This window comes from Triturus cristatus, chromosome 2_1, assembly GCF_964204655.1.
Source record: "Triturus cristatus chromosome 2_1, aTriCri1.1, whole genome shotgun sequence".
Taxonomy (NCBI): domain Eukaryota; kingdom Metazoa; phylum Chordata; class Amphibia; order Caudata; family Salamandridae; genus Triturus; species Triturus cristatus.
The window spans coordinates 478,594,888-478,617,942 of NC_140581.1; positions in this window are offsets into that span (position 1 = coordinate 478,594,888).

The window sequence follows — 23,055 nt, forward strand, 5'->3', positions numbered from 1 at the left end:
GTATTTGGTGGTAGATAACTGTTTTAAAACCTGTCATGTTGTCAACTTTTAGTAGCATTAGAAGCCAGTGTTTGCTTATGCATTGATAAAATGAGTCATGCTTTGACACTAAGGTGCAGTACCATGTAGTATTCTCTTCACTGCACCAGAACTGAAAATTTAAAAGTTTTACCCAGGCACTGTCCTAGAAGTAGTCTGATGACTGGGTGTGAGTGTTTGATTGGTTCTGACGCTCCGTCCATCACCACCCCCTTTTGTACCGCTTTTTTCGCCATAAGTTGGCAGGGTATGCTCAGACGTGAGTCCCTTGCTCACTTTGCCACTGGATTCAAGCAAGCCTGGCTGAAGACGGCTGAAATGCCAGAAACCGGTCCTAGGAAGCTTGTTTCTGGTCCAGGGAAGACATGGCTTGGCAGTTCGGGCTGGACTGTTCCCATGAGGCACAGGGTCAGACTGATTTGCATATGGCCATGTCTGAACTGGGGTGGCAGAGTGGGCTAAAGAACGGTGATGGATCAAACCCAGATCTGTTGACTGGGTGTGAGTGTTTGATTGGTTCTGACGCTCCGTCCATCACCACCCCCTTTTGTACCGCTTTGTTCGCCATAAGTTGTCAGGGTATGCCCAGACGTTAGTCCCTTGCTCACTTTGCCACTGGATTCAAGCAAGCCTGGCTGAAGACGGCTGAAATGCCAGAAACCGGTCCTAGGAAGCTTGTTTCCTGTCCAGGGAAGACATGGCTTGGCAGTTCGGGCTGGACTGTTCCCATGAGGCATAGGGTCAGACTGATTTGCATATGGCCATGTCTGAACTGGGGTGGCAGAGTGGGCTAAAGAACGGTGATGGATCAAACTCAGATCTGTTGACTGGGTGTGAGTGTTTGATTGGTTCTGATGCTCCGTCCATCACCACCCCCTTTTGTACCGCTTTGTTCGCCATAAGTTGGCAGGGTATGCTCAGACGTGAGTCCCTTGCTCACTTTGCCACTGGATTCAAGCAAGCCTGGCTGAAGACGGCTGAAATGCCAGAAACCGGTCCTAGGAAGCTTGTTTCCGGTCTAGGGAAGACATGGCTTGGCAATTCGTGCTGGACTGTTCCCATGAGGCACAGGGTCAGACTGATTTGCATATGGCCATGTCTGAATTGGGGTGGCAGAGTGGGCTAAAGAACGGTGATGGATCAAACCCAGATCTGTTGACTGGGTGTGAGTGTTTGATTGGTTCTGACGCTCCGTCCATCACCACCCCCTTTTGTACCGCTTTGTTCGCCATAAGTTGGCAGGGTATGCTTAGACGTGAGTCCCTTGCTCACTTTGCCACTGGATTCAAGCAAGCCTGGCTGAAGATGGCTGAAATGCCAGAAACCGGTCCTAGGAAGCTTCTTTCTGGTCCAGGGAAGACATGGCTTGGCAGTTCAGGCTGGACTGTTCCCATGAGGCACAGGGTCAGACTGATTTGCATATGGCCATGTCTGAACTGGGGTGGCAGAGTGGGCTAAAGAACGGTGATGGATCAAACCCAGATCTGTTGACTGGGTGTGAGTGTTTGATTGGTTCTGATGCTCCGTCCATCACCACCCCCTTTTGTACCGCTTTGTTCGCCATAAGTTGGCAGGGTATGCTCAGACGTGAGTCCCTTGTTCACTTTGCCACTGGATTCATGCAAGCCTGGCTGAAGACGGCTGAAATGCCAGAAACCGGTCCTAGGAAGCTTGTTTCCGGTCCAGGGAAGACATGGCTTGGCAGTTCGGGCTGGACTGTTCCCATGAGGCACAGGGTCAGACTGATTTGCATATGGCCATGTCTAAACTGGGGTGGCAGAGTGGGCTAAAGAACGGTGATGGATCAAACCCAGATCTGTTGACTGGGTGTGAGTGTTTGATTGGTTCTGATGCTCCGTCCATCACCACCCCCTTTTGTACCGCTTTGTTCGCCATAAGTTGGCAGGGTATGCTCAGACGTGAGTCCCTTGCTCACTTTGCCACTGGATTCAAGCAAACCTGGCTGAAGACGGCTGAAATGCCAGAAACCGATCCTAGGAAGCTTGTTTCCGGTCCAGGGAAGACATGGCTTGGCAGTTCGGGCTGGACTGTTCCCATGAGGCACAGGGTCAGACTGATTTGCATATGGCCATGTCTGAACTGGGGTGGCAGAGTGGGCTAAAGAACGGTGATGGATCAAACCCAGATCTGTTGACTGGGTGTGAGTGTTTGATTGGTTCTGACGCTCTGTCCATCACCACCCCCTTTTGTACCGCTTTGTTCGCCATAAGTTGGCAGGGTATGCTCAGACGTGAGTCCCTTGCTCACTTTGCCACTGTATTCAAGCAAGCCTGGCTGACGACGGCTGAAATGCTAGAAACCGGTCCTAGGAAGCTTGTTTCCGGTCCAGGGAAGACATGGCTTGGCAGTTCGGGCTGGACTGTTCCCATGAGGCACAGGGTCAGACTGATTTGCATATGGCCATGTCTGAACTGGGGTGGCAGAGTGGGCTAAAGAACGGTGATGGATCAAACCCAGATCTGTTGACTGGGTGTGAGTGTTTGATTGGTTCTGACGCTGCGTCCATCATCACCCCCTTTTGTACCGTATTGTTCGTATGGAGCCCAAAACAAGTAAATTACCTCCATCAGAGTTTCAAAGAGGATTGAAAGGAAGAGTTGGGTATTTACCATTAGATTTAGGGAAAAATATTGAAACTATTGGTGTAGATGATGCAGAAAATGAGCCACTAGTCATTCTAGTTAATGGTGTTTCTACTAAGAATAAGAAAATCTGGCAAGAGTTAGTGGATGTTAGAAAAGTGCAAAAGGCATCATTGTATCTGTTAAAAAATAATGAGTACTATAGAAATGTGTTTGTTGGAGAAGAAGAAATAGATTTAGCAGAAGATAGTGAAACATTAAGTGGACAAATTGAAAAAGTGGACATGTCCAGATGTGAAGAGATCTATGAACATTACAGTGTACATCCACTTCATTCCAAAGAGGTGATGGGGAATACGATTGAGTTGTTTCAAATAAAAAAAGCAATAGGAAGTCCCATGAGTGTATGGGAAGAGAGCTTGGAAGCTCGTTGTTTCCCGCAGTTGTTTCCAACAGAAAAAGGTGGACGATATGATGAACGTCCTGTGCAGATTCCTGCATCTGAATATCGGACAACAAGATTATATGCAGAAGATCCAAGATTTCGACAATGTATCCCTTATATGTTTCATCTTCTGTTTGAAAGTGACTTGTCTGGACTTTCATATGCAGTAAATCACATTTTAAAAACTGGAATGCCTCTTCAAAATGTAACTGCAAAGGATTTTATGGATAAAGTGCATCAGAGAGATGATCATTTAGAATCTCAGTTGATTAATCTGATTGCATGTCAGCGTGGGACTAATGAATATTGGTACCGTCGACATGGAGAACTGAAATGTATGCTACGGAACTTGGGAACTCCTACATGGTTCGTTACACTAAGCTGTGCTGAGTATGCTTGGAATAATTTACTTGAATTTCTTCGAGAGGCAAATTCCAATATAAAAAATATTGAATACAAGACACCTGGAGAATTGTGCTCTTTGGATCCTGTCAATGTATGCAGATATTTCAATCATAGATTTGAAGCTAAGATGTCTTTCATCTGCAATAAAAAGAATCCTCCTCTTGGAGAAGTTGTGGATTTCTTTTGGAGAAAGGAGTATCAAGCAAGAGGTGCTCCTCACATACATATGTTGTTATGGGTCAAGGACGCCCCCAAATTTGTAACAGATTGAAACTGTTTTGTCTTTCATTGAAGATTATGCTACATGTGCTCTTCCAAATAGCAGAGAAGAGAAAAACTTAAAACAACAAGTCTTACGATTTCAAAGCCACAGGTGTGGAAAATACTGTCGACGAAAGTACAAGTCAAAGGATAAGTTCTATACCAAATGTCGTTTTGGATTTCCACGTCCTGTATTATCCAAAGGAAGAGTGAACAGTTTTATGTCAGCTGTACGACATACCATCACAAGAAAGTCTCCGAAAAACACCTACAACTTAAGAAGAAGCGAAGAATCAAAATACATAAATGACTACAATCCAGTTATTTTATCCATGTGAAACGCTAACATGGATATTCAGTATGTTGTGGACAATTCCATTGCTGTTGCTCGATATGTAACGTCTTACATTACTAAATCAGAGAAGACTGAATTGAAAGAAATGTGGGAAGAGATTTCTCATGAGAAGACTCTAAGTAAGAAATTATACAGTTTCAGTTTGAAGATGTTATCGCATCGTGAAATTGGAGCATATGAATGTTCAGATCGGTTATCATCTGCAAGTCTATATTCCAAAAGTAGAAGAATCATTTGGGTGAGTCTAGGTCTTGCAGGAATGCGAAATCAGGTACTGAAATCTGTTCAAGAAATTGAGGGGCAGATTTATGATAACTGGCGCATCCCTGCATATCAGCAGGGATGCGCCAGTTATTATGCGCCACAGCTGCGCCACCATGGATGCGCCGCATTTATAATGCGGCGCACAATGGGGCAAAAACGGCACAGATGCGTGACGCATCTGTGCCGTAAAAGTGGCACATTGCTGGAGTTGCGTCGCAAGCGCGACGCAGCTCCAGCAATGTTCTGGGGGGCCCTATCTGTACAATGCTGCGTCAATCCTTACGCCTGCTTCAAGCAGGCGCAGGGTTTTGACGCAGCATGGGCCTAAAAGTGACTGAGTGAAATCTTGTAGATTTCACTCAGCCACTTTTAGGAGGCGTTCCTGCGCCGGAACGCCCCCACCTGCCCTGGAACGCCTACATGTGGCGCAGGGCTTTACAACGTGATGCATCTCCCAGATGCGTCACGTTGTAAATACCCCGCACCATGGCGCAGGATTTGCGCCGCTGCTGCATCACAAAAGTGACGCAACGGCGGCGCAAAAGTGGCGTAAGTGCAACATAAATCTGTCCCTGAATATTTAGCAGAAAATGACCCTGAAAGTACAGATATTTTGAAAACCAATATGTTGGACACATATTATCCAAATAGAAGTCATCATCTTGAGAACATGTGTCTCTATGAAGTGCTGCAAAACTACACTTTTAAACGGAATATTACAGAGAACATCAACGATGGAAAATATGGAGTGATTGGTTCTGAAGGATGTCTGGTGAAACAAAGGAAAGGAAATTTAATTAATCACAGAAAACTGAGTTGCGACACTGCTGACAAAAGGGAATTTTACTATTTAGCCCTTTTGCAAATGTTCAAACCATGGCGTTTTGAACTGGAATTACTTGGAGATTTTCCCAGCTATGAAGATTCATTTAATGCTTGGAAAGATAGCATACAATGCAGTGCTTTCGCAAATTATGTCAAAATGTTGAATGATGAAATTGATCAAGAAGCTATAATTGCAGCTGAGATTGCTAGAGACAGTTCTCAAGACAGTCAGTTCTGCTGCACTGAGTCAAGATCAACTAGGACAACCAATTGTTGAAAATGAAGCAGCGATTGCAATGAATGAGGTGGAAACAGCAATGTATCAAGCACAAGAAGATGCAATACAGTTAGGAAACATGGAAGAGCAACTAAATGTTGAACAGAAACAAATATATCAGCAAGTGAAAGAGCAGATTGACCATGAATTACTTCATGAAAAGAGAGGGTGCTCATGTACATCATTTCAACCTATCCGAATGTATGTGAGTGGTCAAGCTGGAGCAGGAAAACGTTTCTTGATTAAAGTAATTACAAGTTATCTGCAACAAACAACTGAGTCGCATTTGTCTTGTGTTGTCACTGCTCCAACTGGGTTGGCAGCACATAACATTAAAGGAATTACTTTACATTGTTCACTAATGCTGCCAGTAGAGCATGAGAACAAATTGGAATACCACAAGCTATCTGGAGAAGCTTTTTGTGAAATTTCAAGAGTCCTGAAGAAAATGAAACTTCTCATTATTGAAGAGGTGATCATGGTTTCAAACTTGATTCTTGCCTTTGTGCATTTAAGAATGCAGCAAATTCTTAAAACAGAGCATGACGTGTTAGTTGGAGGAAAACACGTCATAGTTTTTGGAGATCTACTGCAACTGACACTGGTAAAAGGACAACCGGTATTTAAAACACTTGCCCATGAAGATACCAGAAAGTCTCTTGGCAGTGTTGGTAATGTGAACATTTGGAGTAATTTTGAATACAAAGAACTGATGCTGAATATGGAAGTATTCTGCAAGATATAAGAATTGGAATTCTTTCAAAACAAGGGAAAGAAGCTTTGGAGAGTCGATTACTTTGCAATGTCTTTCCAAATGAAAATGCAGGTCCTGCAAAAGTGTACGTGGAAATTGCTAAAAATAAGTCAGTGATTTGTTTAATGCCAACACTGCGTGAGTGTTCAATGTTCAACGAAGAATTATTAAAATTGGAAAATGAAGAAATTGTAAAAATGGAAGCCATCGATAAAATACTGCATGAAGAAATCACTATTATTTTGATGGGTAAGTTGAGATCAAAACTGGATTGTTTAGAGAAAAAAATATCTAAAACTGCTGGTTTGGAAAAGACACTGTATGTGTGTGTAAACTGTCTGGTAATTTTAAGGCATAATTTGGATGTAGAGAAAGGTTTAGTTAATAGTGCAATGGGCAAAGTGGTGGATGTTGTGAATTATCAGAAAAAAGAAGGAATTGAATTTTTAAAAATTAAATTTGATCAGATTGATGAAGTTAAAGAAATTGGTCGTTGTTCAGTTCGTTTTTTGCTTGTTAAAGATTTATATGTCCGTAGGAAACAATTTCCATTTTCTCTGGCATATGCAGTGACTATTCATAAATCGTAAGGATTAAGTGTAGACAGTGCATTGGTGAACATTGGATCTACCATATTTAAAGAGGGTATGGCATATGTTGCTTTGTCGCGAGTCAGAACATTATCCGGTTTGTTTTTGATTTATTTTGATGAGACAAAGGTTACTGCAGATGCAAACTGTGTAAAAGAGTATAATAGGTTAAGAAGGGTGTATGCTCCAAATTTAGGTCAATATCCTGTATTTGAAAAGCGTGTGGTTGGTCGAAAAAGAAGGTTAGAGAATATCTGTTCTGAATGTGTCAAGAAAAGAAAAGAACAAGATAATGTTGTGATTGCAGGTAAAAAGAAATTGGAGACTGTTGGAGAGATTATTGGTTATCAGTTTGAAAATAGTTCTGGCGTCAACTGCTATGCTAATGTAGTGGTCAATGTTGTTTTTTATCTTGAAGGTTTGCAAGAACAAATTATGGAGAATCGGCAAAAAAGATTTTGTTCTCTGTTGCATTCTGTTTATGAAAAATTGACAACAGATAGAAGTAAAATAAAATCTGTTTCAGATGTTTGTAGTCTTTTGGATGTGTGTTCTGGTTCTACACAATTTACACAAAATATCCAACAAGATGCTCAGGAGTTTTTTATGTATATGCTTACCATTTTTGAAAATGAAGGTGTAGAAATAGAAAATATTTTTGGTCTTTCTTACAAATGGGAACATTATTGTGAAAATTGCATGTATACATTTAGCACCAATGTAGAGACTGAGAGATTTCTGTATTTAACATTACCAGACTGTAAATCAGTGTCTTTCAATAAATTAGTGAAAGGTGCAATTCAAAACATGGAGTGTAGCCTATGTAAATCAGAAATGTTATCCACATTATTCTTAGCAAAATATAGAAAATACATAATTTTAATGATGCAACGTTGTACAGCTGAAGGAAGAAAATTTGATACTTTAATAAAACAATTTGTAGCAGCACAACTATCAATATCAGGAAGGACTTTTGTAGCAATTGCAATAATTTTCCATGATGGACCTTCCACCACATCTGGACATTACACTGCCTATCTAAAATGTGACAAAGGCTGGACACTTTGTTATGATGCCCAGTTGGTTTTCAAACAACGTTTGCCTAGTGAATTACCAAATTCCTACCTAATATGTTTAAAGCCAAAGTTTTAGGAAGATAATTCACTCTCTGAGGAATTTATTATTATAATTTAATAGGACTACCATTGGACAATTTACATAAAGAAGAAGTGCAAAAATACCATTTGGCCTCAAGGAAAAGTATATTTTTGAATAATGGACTTTTGGTGGTCATTTATTCGGTGATTATTTTAATGCAGCAACATTTACAGTTTTTATAGGTTAAAGTTATAAAATATTGTAATCTGTAAGCATTTCATATATGTATGATTTGTATTTTCTGGTATTTTACTGAGAATAGTATGATGTTTTTTTTTTTAACAATCTTTCTGATTGTTTTTTTTTTGCCCGCTGTTAAGTGATGAGTACGATTGAAATCACTATTTCTAGTGAAATTCAATATATTCTGAGAACAGCGAAAAAGGCAAACAAATTACTTTGTGGAAATTATGCTGTGTTATAAAAAATGTATTATTACATGTTATAATTTTTTTTTCTTTTCTTTCACAGATCCAAATTTTAAAATAAGCAATTTTTAAGAATTTAGATTGGAATGAAAATGTGAAAAAAATGTGTACCATTTTTTATTCCTATTACTGTGAAGATAAGTTTAACTAAGTCTCAATATGCAGAATGAGGAGGTCTGCAAGAAGCTACGAAGTGGAAACATGTTTCTAAAAACACTCTGTTTATACCTATGTAGTTTTGAAATCTGACCATAATCAGATATCATGTGACCTGCAAAAAAAGAGATTTGAGGGGTTCAAAATATTTCCTATTTTAGCTATTGAAGGACCACAATTATTTCAATCATTCTTCTTTGAACATCTTTGCAGACAAAACTCTGTGCTTACCTTTTATCATTCGAAAGGAATTTTAAAAACGGAAATATGTCACTTTTTGTAACATAGTTATTGTGTAAGATACTCTTTCATATTTAGAAAGAGAGGAAAAGGCACTCTGTGAACTTTTTATACTCCATGTAAATACAACCTCATCATGCAGACCACTTTGCGTTGATAGGGTGTTGTATAAGTGTTGTTGTGCATGATTGCACTGAATACTCATACAACAAGACACATGTCTAGATTTATCAGAAATCATAAATCTTGATATGTGTGTGAATGGTGCACCATTCTAAAATTGGTGCAGGAAAGCACAACAAGGAGAATTGTTTTCATTTCTCCACATGTTTATATCTTCAATGCATGCTGAAATGTTCAGCATACATTGAAGGAGAAAAATGCATTTTCTCATTGTTTTTGTGCAGGAAGGTGTGTCTTCCTGCAGAAAAACAAACAGCACATGACACAGATATCCTTGCACTACGGTGCAAGGTTGCCTGTGTCACCACATGGCTGCAGTTTAAGCAGCCGTGCAGACAGAGGCATAGATTTGCAACATATTTATGTACATATGTTGCATCCCTGTGCTTCGGAAGTACTACAGCCCACTGCAGTTAAAGAGGTTACTGTGTGATGCTGCAGCACTTCCTCATACTTCTGCACTTATACATTCACCATACGCTACTAATGCATTCATTCAGTCAATTACGTACTACACATACATTCATCGAAACTAACACTAACAAAGAAATTTAGCTCTTTTTTTAAACCAGGAAAGTTAGTTCTTACAAGAACTTTTTTTTTTCTTCTTTCTTCTCTTATTTTTTTGGGGGGGTTTTCTGAACAATTTTTAATTTTTTTTGGTTTTTCTGCAAAAAAAACAAACAAAAACAAAACAGGAGAAACCAAACAATGAACTTCAGGGAACAATAAAAAAAAAAAAAGAACTAGCAAATGTGACTTTCTTGGCGGCGGCAGATCAGATCGATCGACAGCTCACCATAGCACAAAGTCGCATTGCACTTAGTGCAGAGCACTTTTAAAAATTGAAATTGAGGACGGATGCCCAAGGTTTGGGCTGATGGATGTACTCTTGATGTGCTCGGCTGCGATGAGGTGGATGGCGCAGGAGCAGGAGTGTTTCTCATCCGTCGGCACTCTTCTCGTGCAAGATTGTTCGGATGAAGGGTCCTCATGTGCTTCATGATACTTGCCGTGCCGCACAAGTATTCCTTGTTAGGATCCCCTCGCGACAGGACTCTTTTGCAAATCTTGCATGTGACCAAGGTGGCATTGGTCTTATTCTGCCCCTCGGGAAAAGTAAAAAATGTCCACACCACTGAAGAAAAACGTTTTTTGGGTGGTCCCTCCGCCAAAAATTCATCCTCAGAAGTATGAGGTGATGCAGGTGATGCCTGCTGCCCTGAAGCCATTTTTGGTTGAAAAAAGTTAGAGCTAAGTGTAAACTTAGTCAAAAAAATCTTCTTCTCTCCTAAGAGATGGTGCTCTTAAGAAGGTCAAAGAAGAATGATTGAAATGGGTGGGGTCTTTCAATAGTTAGAAGAGGAAGTGTAATGAACCAATCAAATCTCTTTTTTTGCAGGTCACATGAGATCCGCGCACCCTGCGCGTACGCAGCACGCACCCAGCACACATCCGCGAAATTGAATAAAAAAAGATTATAGGATTAGATGTAAAAATATTTTAGTTTTAAGACTAGTTTAGAGTTTGTCTTCAATTAATATTCACATGAAATACATACATATGTTTTTTTAAATGTTAAATACTTCGCGGGATCAGCGTACCTACCGCGTCATAGACGCAGATGATGCATCGCGGAAGCGCGTAAACGTCGCGTTACGTACATCGTACGTGTCGCATATAGGCTGGGAGTCGCGTACCGGTCGCATTGCGATCGCGCACTAAACACGTACCCGTTACATACCATGCGCGGATGCTATCGCGTAGGGATCGGGAACGGTGCGCTTAGGGTGCGCGGATCCAAAAACATTGAAAATAATATATAAAATAAAGTTTTGCACATATAGTTAAAAAAAATATTTTGAAAAATATAAAAAAATATGTTTGAAAAACCCATTAAGTTCAAATAATATTTTTTAATTTTTAAAAGAATTAATTGAAAAAATAAGTTTAAAAAATGGTGATAAAAAAGTATTTACAAAAAACATAATTAATGAAATTGACACACTGAATTTGAAAAATATAGAAATCCGATCAAAATCATTAAACATGATATCTTCAGAGATAAGTTATAGATAGGAATTAGCATTTAAAAAACCTTTGAAATTCACTGAAAAAAACATAGGTTTCATGCACGTTATAGTTAGGAATTGGCATTTAAAAAACCTTTGAAATTCACTGAAAAAACAAAAGGTTTCAGGGGCGTTATAGTTAGGAATTGGCATTTAAAAAACCTTAGAAATTCACTAAAAAAACCATAGGTTTCAGGGGCGTTATAGTTAGCTGGACATTTCCCTCGTACAAAACCCTAGAAATTCCCCTGTTATAGTTAGTTCAGCTAACTTATAAATCGCGCCCCCGCAATGCACTGCTGATGACGTCACATATTACATCACTCATGACATGGTCAGTGACATCACTGATGACATCTCAAATGACATCACTGATGACACAGGTACCGCGATGGGAAGTTGCTTTGCTCCATCGTATGCATGTCTTTTCATGGGGTGGTGGGAGGCGGAACATTTGTGGCATGACAATAACATACAGTACATGGACAATATTATGATGTGGACCCGCTATATAGATGATATTTTTCTAATATGGGACGGACCACAAAGTTCTCTGGACATCTTTATCCAAGGTTTGTCGGTGAACAAATTAAATGTACAGTTCACCAGCAAAACTGATCGAACTAGAATAGAGTTTCTTGACATTCTAGTGGAGGTCGAACATGACACATTAAACACCAGCCTCTTTAGAAAGCCCACGTCTAGTAACAGCATTTTACATGCACGCAGCCATCACCCTACGGGACTTAAGAACAGTATCCCCTACGGGGAACTGTTAAGAGCTAAGCGCAATTGTAGCACCAAGAATTCCTTTGAGCGAGAAGCACAATATATGAGGGGTCGCTTCAAGAACAGAGGCTATTCAGGTAGGACCATCAGAATAGCAACTGAAAAAGCAGAGAAAAGAAGCAGAAACAGTCTACTGTTACCTAAAGAAAAGAATAGTGATAAACATGAGATAAGACTCATTACCACTTTTAATCATGCTTCACAGGAGATCCATCAAATAGTAAAAAAGCACTGGCAGATAGTCAGAATTTACGTTGTTATAGTGAAAAAGGTTAGTCCTACACCACATCTAACATATAAAAAGTGCCAGTCCCTACAAGACATTCTAGTGCATAGCCACCTCACAATCAAATCGAGGCCACGTGGAACCTGGTTAAGAGAACTCCCAGGATTCCACAAGTGTGGGAGATGCAAAACATGTAACAGTAGCACGAATATCAAGACATATACCTTAGCTAATGGAAAAACAGGGAAAATCAACTGCTTCATAAACTGCAATACAGAGTTTGTTGTCTATGTTTTGATTTGTATTTGTGGCCTGCGTTATGTGGGAAGTACAATCTTCCCGGTGAAGAAGCGTGTTCTGGAACATTTGCGCGCAATCAGAAATGGCGATTTGTCTTATGCTATAGCCAAACATTGCGATCAGGTACATCCTAATGTCAAAGATGTCAGCACTAAAATCTCATTTTTTGGCATCGACAGGGTTGTGTTATCAACGAGAGGAGGAGATCGGGAACGTCATTTGTGACGCCTGGAATCTGAGTATATAGTGAAGTTACAAAGCAAGAGTCCAGGAGGCCTCAACCATGAGGAAGATCTCCATGTTCACCTAGGCTGAAAACTTCTCTCCCCTCCTGTGTATTGTGTATTTGGTCCATCTGTTATATACACACGACATTAGGACTCCACTGCATCCACTCTCTTCCTCCTTTAGATCCTCACGGCTGTGGAATCCTAATTTGTCTACACCTTGAGTTAATATGTTCCAACACTAACCTAACTATCAAGGATCGTGTAGAAATGTTCACCGTGTACATTCAGTAAAGACACTAGGGTTTGATTAAGCCCAATTGGGCTCGTATCCCCTCTTCTTTCCCGTTTGTGTAATTCCTATTGCCCCTAGTCTGCTTCAATGCCATTCCGACAACGATTTATTGTTTCCCCCACTTAAATTCGATCATGGGCAGACTTGACTTTAGGTCTTTGATATTTTTGCGTTTCTTTCAAAACATGACATCCTGAACTCTCTATAAACATGCAACGGGCACTGGCCCGGTCCACTGCGTTCAGATATATGCCACTTGGCATTTTTTGAATTATATAAATTTATGTATTTCTTTACACACAAGCTGATTTCTTTTATTGTTGATTAAGCAATAATAGTTAATTCACTGATGAATTCTATTTAATTTAGAAACTTCTATGTGATTATGTTGCCAACTTGTAACAATAAAGTTTTGTTGTTAAGATTGGATAGTCTTTCTTCCAACAAGAGGTGTTCAGGACATACTCACATGAATGTAAAAATGTCTTCTATGTTCATGGATGGTAACCAGGAAATGCTTCTTTAAAAGGCATGGCTGCCCGTTTTCTAGTGTATGACTTTTTGACAAAGACAGTGTGTCGAAACGCGTCGTCAATAAATACTTTATCTGCTTAAAATAATATCCTGAGTGCGACTGTTTCCTGCATTGCCTGCAGCACGAGATATTGACATATATATATATATATATATTCAATGAAAAAAACATAGGTATCAGGGACATTATAGTTAGAAATTAGCATTTAAAAAACCTTTGAAATTTGCTGAAAAAAACATAGGTTTCAGTCACGTTATAGTTAGAAATTATCATTTAAAAAACCTTAGAAATTCACTGAAAAAAACTGAGGTTTCAGGGACGTTATAGTTAGTTAGACATTTCACTCGTACAAAACCAGTGAAATTCGGCCGTTATAGTTAGTTCAGCTAACTATAACTCGCGCCCCTGCAATGCACTGCTGATTACATCATTCATTACGTGGTGAGTGACATCACGGATGTGTGTGTAGACCTAGGAATCAGTGAGTGAGTATGTAGTAATTGGTGTTGGTGTGTCTATGGTTTTGAAAATGGTAGTCTGTATTTTCGAGTGGGTGTATCAAAGGTTATATTAGGGTGTGAGGAGGTGCATCAGATTATCACATGGTTGATGTCATCAGGTATGTCACTGACCATGTCATGAATGATGTAATATGTGACGTCATCAGCAGTGCGGGGCGCAAGTTATAGTTAGCTGAACTAACTATAATAGCCGAATTTCACTGGTTTTATACGAGTGAAATGTCCAACTAACTATAACGTCTATGAAACCTCTGGTTTATTCAATGAATTTCTAAGTTTTTTAAAATGCTAATTTCTAACTATAGTGTGCCTGAAATCTATTGTTTTTTCAGTGAATTTCAAAGGTTTTTTAAATGCTAATTTCTAACTATGCCTACAGAGGTAGGGCATGTGAAGAAAGAGGAACAAAGGCACAGAAAGAAGCAAGACAAATGCAGAAAGAGGCAACAGAAGACCAGAAATACGAAGAAAAATGCAGGAAGAAGCAAGAGATGTGCAGAAAGAACCAACAGAGCAGCAGAAAGTCCTCCTGTGCCCCCAACATTTTGCTAACGGGTACTGGTGGTAACTGACTAACCAGGCCTAGAGCCAGTGCTATGGCAAAAGACACTTAGAATACAGTGTAAACACCTGCATACACTAGGGAACAGTATGTGTTGGGGTACCCCTGTGATTAGCATGACCTCATCTGAAAGGCCCTAGTACATAATAGGGCAGGAGAATTAAAACTGCCTCTAAATAAGAGGTGCAGAAAGATGCTTCTTTAAGTAGTAGTCACATTTGCAGAGTGGTGGAGAAAAGGTGCTGGGCCTCCGACCAGCGCTCAGGAATTCCGCTGTGTAGGACTTACAGGAAAACCAGGAGGGCTTCTTGGCCCACAAACTCCCTCAGGACTTAATTGGACTTCATCCCCCATCCCGTAGTCTGCCAGGAGGTGCGTTTGCAGAGTGGTGGAGAAAGGGGGGCATGGCCTCCGAAGACGTCTTAGCAATCCCACTGTGTGGGACTTAATGGAGGTAACAAGAGGGGTAGTTTGCCCCAAGTACATCCTTGGGGACCAGGTTCCCCTCCTATTACCTCCAGTAAGTCCGACACAGCAGCATTGGTAAGTACTCGTACCACCCCACGCCCCCTGTGCCCACCACTCTACAAACACGCTCCCTGGCGTGCTCTTGGATGGGGATTGAAGTCCCCTTCGCTGCTGGGGGTCCTTTAGGGGACAACTAGCCTACCTCTTACCTCCAGTAAGCCCCACTTAGTGGGACTGCTGAGAGGTAGACAAAGGCCACACCCCCTTTCTCCACCAATCTGTAAACGCGGCCCGTGTTAGTCGAGGAATTAATTCCCCTTGAATACTGAGGGTCCCTGGGGGCCAACTAGCCCACCAGGTTCCTCTAATATGTGCCACAGAGCTGGATTGCAGAGAGGTGGTCCAAGGCCACGCACCCTTTTTACACCACTCTGCAAATGCGCCTCTTGGCGCACTGCTGCTTGGGGATGAAGTCAAATTGTGTCCTGAGGTCCTCAGGAGACAAGAGGACCTCATTGCCCCACCAACAGTGTGCCAAGAAGTGCGTTTGGAGAGTAGTGTAAAAAGGGGCGTGGCCTCGGACAACCTCTCTGCAAGCAGCTCCCTGGCACATGTTGGAGGTACCTGGTGGGCTAGTTGGCCCCCAGGGTCCCTCAGTATTAAAAGGGAATTAATTCTCAGTCTAACAACGCACCAGGGCCCATTTGCAGAGTGGTGGAGAAAGGGGGAGTGCCCTCTGGTGAGATACTTTTTTTTTGTATTTTATTTTTACAAGGTGGGCTGAGTGGCCCCATTCTTTTACATTTTTCAGGCCCTGGGGACCCCATCCCCCAGGGCCTGACCCCTATTTATTTAAAAAAAAGGGAAGGGGGCCATGTGGCCCCCCTCCCGAGGCCAATTTCGGCCCGGGGACCCCATCACCCGGGGCATGGCCAGACTTTTTAATTTTGTTTTTAGTTATTTATGTGGAGGAGGGCCGTGGGACCCCCCTCCTCGGGCCATTTATGGCCCCGGGGACCCCATCCCCCGGGTCTGGCCTCTTCATTTTTTTAAATTTTATTTTATTTTATTAGAGTGGTGGGGGCTTCTTGGCCCCCCTCCCGGGCCACTTTTGGCCCTGGGGACCCCATCTCCCGGGGCATGGCCTCTGTGATTGGGACCGTGGGGGGAGCCTCAATGCCCCACGGTCTTGCCGGCTCCCCGCCTCCTGCGGGAGCCGGCATTGCTTTTGAGCAAGGGTAGCTGCTGACATGCAGCTCCCCTTGCTCAAAAGCAATTCTGCTTTGCTTCATTGAAGCGAGAGCAGATTTCCCTGCTCTCGCTTTAATGAAGCAGAGCAGAGTTTGCTATGGCAGGGCAGGAGCCGCACAGCTCCTGCCCTGCCATAGCAAACAGCAATGTCCCGGGGGTGGGCACCCCGGGACATTGCAGGAGCCAGCCCTGGGGAATGGTGGTCCCCAGGGCCATCAAGGGGTCCAGGAGGGGGGCCGCGCGTCCCCCCTCCCTTCATTTTCAAAATCCCGGGGAGGTGGTGCTCTTTGGGGCTTGGGGGTCTGTAATGGACCCCCCAATTTAATTATTTAGTACCCCGGGGAGGTGGCGGTCCCTGGGGCATGTGGGGGGGCTCAAGCCCCCCACACATTTTTTTTTTAAACTAAGCCCTGGGGAGGTGGGGGTCCCCGGGGCTTGTTGGGGCCACGAGCCGCCCCACACTTTTCACATAATGCCCTGGGGAGGTGGCGGTCCCCGGGGCTGTGGGGGGCCCCGTGTTTCTCCAGCACATCAGAAATAAAGCCCCAGGGAGGTGGCAGTCCCCAAGGCTGCGGCCCCCGCCACGCGCTTCGTTTTTTAAATTTTCTCGGCCGGATTCGATACCCCAGCAAGAATTCGCCCAATTTTATTTTTTTTAATGCTTTTTCTGGCTTTGTGGGACCCCCTGAGCAGGCCTAGGAGGTCAGGGTGATTGTACCCTGCCCCCTTTTCATGTTTTGTTCTTTGTTTCACCCTTTGTCTTGTGACTCTGTTACAGAGTCTCAAGATGGCTGCCAACAATTCCTGGTTTGGAGTGTTGACAGCCAATCAGAGGGAAGCTCGTGCCCGTGAGGGTTCGCGAACCCTCCTCCGTGCATAGATATCAATATTTTTCTTTTTTACATTTCTCAGGAACTACTGGACGGATTTACACCATTTAAAAAAAGGGTGCACTCTAAACCAAGACCTACCTTTTTGTCAAATTTGGTGTAATTCCATTCAGCAGGTCGGGCTGTAGCCTGTAATAAAGTTCCTATGGAAAATAGCATAGAGAAAACGCGTTTTGGGAACCTCCTTTTTTCTCATCCCCCGCCTGACGAATTACCCTGAAATTTCCAAACACAAACTGAGCGGTCCGATCCTATTGTTTGGAAAATTTCACAAAGATTCATCACATGACGCCAAACATATTGGCAAATCCAAAAACGCTTTTCCTATGGAAACTAGGTCCTAACTATAACTACCTACTGGCGACTGCCAGTAGGTTTTATATATATATTTATATATATATATAGATATATATATCTATATTCACTGAAAAAACCATAGGTTTCAGGGGTGTTATAGTTAGCTGGACTTTTCACTTGTACAAAACCATTGAAATTCCCCCGTTATAGTTAGTTCAGCTAACTATAACTCGCGCGCCCGCAATGCACTGCTGATGACGTCACATATTACATCACTCATGACATGGTCAGTGACATCACTCATGACATCACTGATGACATCTCAAATGACATCACTGATGACATCATCCAGTGAATGTGTGTTTTTCTGAAAATTAAATATGTTTTATATATGTATATCTCAAGGTCGATGGAAGAATAAATGGGTATATAAGTGTCTAAATGGATGATTTGTTTTTGAAAAATTGATTGTGTAACTGACTGATTAAGTGTATCATAGTGAATACATGGCTTAGTGAGTAATGTTTAAATATGTAAATATCTGTATCAGTCTCTCACTTTGTGTATAAGTGGCTGCATGGGTTGGTGAGTAGCTACATGGGTGTCTATATAGGTTATTAGTTGGTTTTTTGAGTATCAGTCTGAGTGTCTGCATGGTTCGGTGGGGGGTATTACGTAGTGCATAGGTGCATGAATGAGTGACTCACTGTTTGTATGTGTTGAACACAGCATGTGTGCAGGACTGTATGGGTGGATGAGTGTGTGTATGGGTGTGTTAGTGAGTGAATGACTGTCTCAATAGTGTCTTTATGAGTAACTACATATGTTTTAAACTAGTATATGTGACTATTGGTGTATATATGTGAGTATATGTGAGAGTGAGAGATTGAAAGAGTTCCTGTATGAATAAGTATGTGTTTCTATAAGTGATTGTTTAAAAGACTAAGTTTCTGTAGAAGTAAGTGTGGTGGTGTGTGTATAACTGTATATGCAAGTAAATGTATGTTTGATTCTTTATTAGCATGAGTGACTATGTGTGTGAGTAACTCTATGGATGAGTGGCATTGTGTAACAGGATGTATAGGTGTATGAGTACATATGATGAGTGAGTACATGTATGAGTGACTGTATAGGACTGTTGGTGAATGAGTGGATATGTATGTGGATCTTAGAATTACTGAAGAGGTTGTTGTAACTGGTATTGGTATGTCCATTGTTTTGAAAATTTTAGTCTCTATTTTTGAATGTGTGTATCAAAGGTTATATTAGGGTGAGAGGAGGTCTGCCACTCTATCACAAGGATGATGTCATCAGTGATGTCATCAGTGATGTCATTTGAGATGTCATCAGTGATGTCATGAGTGATATCACTGACCATGTCATGAGTGATGTAATATGTGACGTCATCAGCAGTGCATTGCGGGCGCGCGAGTTATAGTTAGCTGAACTAACTATAACGGGGGAATTTCAATGGTTTTGTACAACTTAAAAGTCCAGCTAACTATAACACCCCTGAAACCTATGGTTTTTTCAGTGAATTTCTGAGGTTTTTTAAATGCTAATTCCTTACTATAACGTGCCTGAAACCTATGGTTTTTTCTGTGAATTTCAAAGGTTTTTTAAATGCTAATTTCTAACTATGCCTACAGAGATAGGACATGTGAAGAAAGAAGAAAAAATGCACAGAAAGAAACAAAGGAAGTGCAGAAAGAAGCAACAGAAGTCCTCAAAAACGAAGATAAGTGCAGGAAGAAGGATAACGTGCAGAAAGAACAAAAAGAAGAGCAGAAAGAAGCCTTGTTGCAAAATCATCCTTTACCCTCAACTTTTTCAGACGGATACTGGTGGTAACTGAGTCTGACAACCAGTCCTAGAGCCAGTGCTATGTTAAAAGACACTTAGAATACAGTGAAAACACCTACATACACTAGGGAACATTATGCGTTGGGGTCCCCCTGTGATTAGCATGACCTCCTCTGTAAGCCCCTAGTATATAATAGGGCATGGGGATTAAAACTACCTCTTAAAACAGGCCACAGGGCGTTTTTGCACACGTTAACTCAGGCCCCGTCCCCTCCCTTCACCACTGTGTAAACACGCCCTGTGTCCGTTTTTAGTTGGGGGATTACGTTCATTTGAATCCTGAGGGTCCCTAGGGTCCAACCAGCCCACTAGGTACCTCCAGTAAGTGCCACAGAGCTGCGTTGCAGAGAGGTGTAAAAAGTGGCACGGCCTGGACCACCTCTCTGCAATGCAGCTCAGTGGCGCTTACTGGAAGCACTTGGTGGGCTAGTTAGCCCCCAGGGGCCCTCAGTATTGAAGGGAAATTATATCCCCAATTTAAAACGTGCCATAGTGCGTGTTTGCACACGTCACCTCAGGCCCCGTCCCCTCCCTTCACCACTGTGTAAACGCACCCTGTGGCTGTTCTAAGTTGAGAGATTAAGTCCCCTTGAATACTAAGGGTCCCTAGGGTCAAACTAGACCACTAGGTACCTCCAGTAAGCGCCACAGAGCTGCGTTGCAGAGAGGTGTAAAAAGGGGCTTGGCCTCAGAACACTTGTCTGCAGCGCATTTCCCTGGCGCATACTGGAGATGCCTGTTGGGGGCGCGTTTGCAGAGTGCTGCATGGAGGGGGCATGGCCTCCGGCACGATGCCAGTCTTTTATTTATTTTAATTTTTTAAGAAGGGGGGCTGTGTGGTTCCCCTTCCTATTCTAATTTATTGGCCCTGATGACCCCATCCCCCAGGGCCTGTCTCCTAATTATATTTTTTTGACCCCAATCCCCAGGGCCGACCACTGTTTTTTATTATTTTAAAAAAATATATATTTATAGACACACCAAGGACATGCTGGACAAACCATACGTACCTATCACCATGACGATTTGAGTGATATTCATTAAAAGGCGACTATGCATGCAATGAATCCACGTGGAATGTATTTACACCACTAGTGAAGCTCTGACATGTCTGATGCCCTACCGTGCCTAATCCTGGTAGACACCCTTGTCGTTTATTTATACAAACATGGGTAGCTATTTACGGGCACATTTAATACACATGCACACCAAGCCATTCAAAGGGGATTCGACAAAAATTCGACCAAAACTATGCAAGAAACCCCCCTCACGGTTAATAAAACACACATCCACTGCCGGATGTGTAATACTTTTTATTTTACTTTCTGGAAAGGGGACGAACATCACTTGAGAGTCACAGCGCGCTCCTGACAGAGCCCAATGCTGTGTTACACCCACCATTGCCTGCCGAGTGCCACACACCTCTGTGTTGTATTCCACTAGCTAGTGCATATGCTATGACACTCTCTAGCCCATGTGCACTGTAACACCACCCCGTGAATATGTCATGCCACACTTGTCTTCGCACGGGTTATATTGCCCCATCTAACGTGCCTTCCTCGATGCCTATGTTATAACGCACAGTGCTATGTCATACATATTACAATCTGGGATCCATATCTTTGTCACAGTGCAAATGCAACGTTACACTCCCCAGCACATATTTTATATTACAACTTTAGAGACTAGTTAGGTTACACAACACTGCCCTGTGCATATTATACTCCAAGGCGCATATCGCATAGCACGCGCTAGTGCCTGTGCTATCTCGCGCTCTCCAATGAATCTGTCATTGCGCACAATGTATTGCATATTATATTTCACACCCCGGTTAATCTTATATCACACTTTTTGGTGCATAGTTTATACCATATACTATATCTAGTTTTCATTTTCAATCGTGCTCTCAGGACTCTGTTCTATATAACACTGTGTTCACCTACCCTTTTCACGGGCATTACATTTTGCGATAGGGGGTGGAGGGTCAGGGGGTGTTGCTGCCAAGTGAGCCCAGAGTCACAGTCACAAACGTCCTCTTCTTCCTGAATAAAAGTGAGATTATGCTGCATACTTGTTCATATTTTAAGTAGTTCGCACAGACACAATGTTTTAATAACAATAACGTTCCTAATACCCGCCTTCTCTGAACAGTTAGCTTGCTGCCCCATCCCCCTCCTCCCTATCCTCTGTTGTGTGAATCCATGGACTAGCCTCCTCCCTCCTGCCATGCATGGTCTGATGTGCTGCCACTGCCCTCAATTTAGTATGATGTACCAGTCCACTCCTCCTGCCCTCCATTGCCCAATTCTATGCCCCATCATTGACCTCCTGCTTAAACTCTGTGCTTAGCTTGCTGCCCCTATTCTCCTTCCCCCAGCCCTCCGATGTCTTTGTGCATGCCCCTGCTCCATCCTTTTTGCCCACCATGTCCCATGGACCTGCCACTCCTATCTACTCTGAGTGTTCTGTTGAGCTGCCACTCCCCTCCCACCTGCCTAGCATTGTGAGATGACTGTAACCTGTCCCTGCCACCTCCACCCTGCCTGTCCACATGCCATGCCCCTATCCTCTTCCTCCTGTCCTACATGGTCCATTGTACTGCCACACCCTTCTGCCCTCCCTGGTCTGTTGTGCTGCAACTGCTCCTCCTGCCTGCCCCGTGTGGTCTGTTGTGAGGCCCCTTCCCCTGAACTTTCTTGTCTGTGCACAGGTCCTGACCCTCCCTTCTATCCTCCATCGTCCTTTGTGCATGCCCCTGCACCCTCCTTCTTGCCCATCATAGCCATTGTGCTGCCACTAACCCTCCCACTTGCCATGCATGGTCTTCTGTGCTGCCATGGCCCCTCCCACCTTCCCTGTGTGGTCAGTTAGCTGCCCCTGACCCCCTCCCACCTTCCCTCCATGGTCTGTGTGTATGCCATCACAGTCTCACTGTTGCTCTTCATGGTGTGTCTTGCTTCTAGTGCCCATCCTGCCTGACCTCCATGGCTATCTTGCTGCTCCTGCCCTGCCCCCTTGCCCCCAGCCCTCTGTTTACATGTGCAGACCCCTACTCCCTCCCTCCTGGCTTGTCTGTTCCATTGTAATGCCCCTGATCCGTCCCTCCTGCCCTTTATGGTCTGTTATGCTGCAGATTTCTCTCCTGTCTGTCCATTATGGTCAGCTAGCTACCATTGCCTCTTGCCCCTCTGTTCTCTGTTGTCCATGTGCATGGTCCTGTCCCCTCCCTCTTGCTTTCTATGGATTGTTGTGCTGCACTCCCGTCCTGCATGCCCTGTGTGGTATATTGTGCTGCTGTAAACCCTGATGCCTGCCCTGCAGGGTCAGTTTGGTGCACCTCTCCATGTCCCTCCTGTCCTCTGTTATCCAAGTCCATGTCCCTATCCCATTTCCTTCCATGATCCAATGTACCATACTTGCGAACATTTTGAACTTGGTAAGAGGGAGATTTTGAAAAAAAACTGGGGTATTGATTTTCCCCTTTGAGTTACATTGAAAAAGAGGAGATTGTAGACAGGAGACAGATTAAATAAAGCCCATTTGAGCTTAAAAACATTGGACGTTTCCTGGCTGAATCGGGTCTGTTGGCATGTATGGTTGTACTACCATTGCCTCTTCCTTCTGCCCACAATGGTCTATTACATTGCCACAGCCTCTCTTGCAAGTCCTGTATTGTTGGTTTGTTGCTCCTGCCCCCCTTTCCACTGCCCTCCATAGTCTGTTTTGCTTCCACGGCCCTTCCTGCCTGCTCAGTGTCGTTAAATTGTTGCCTTTGC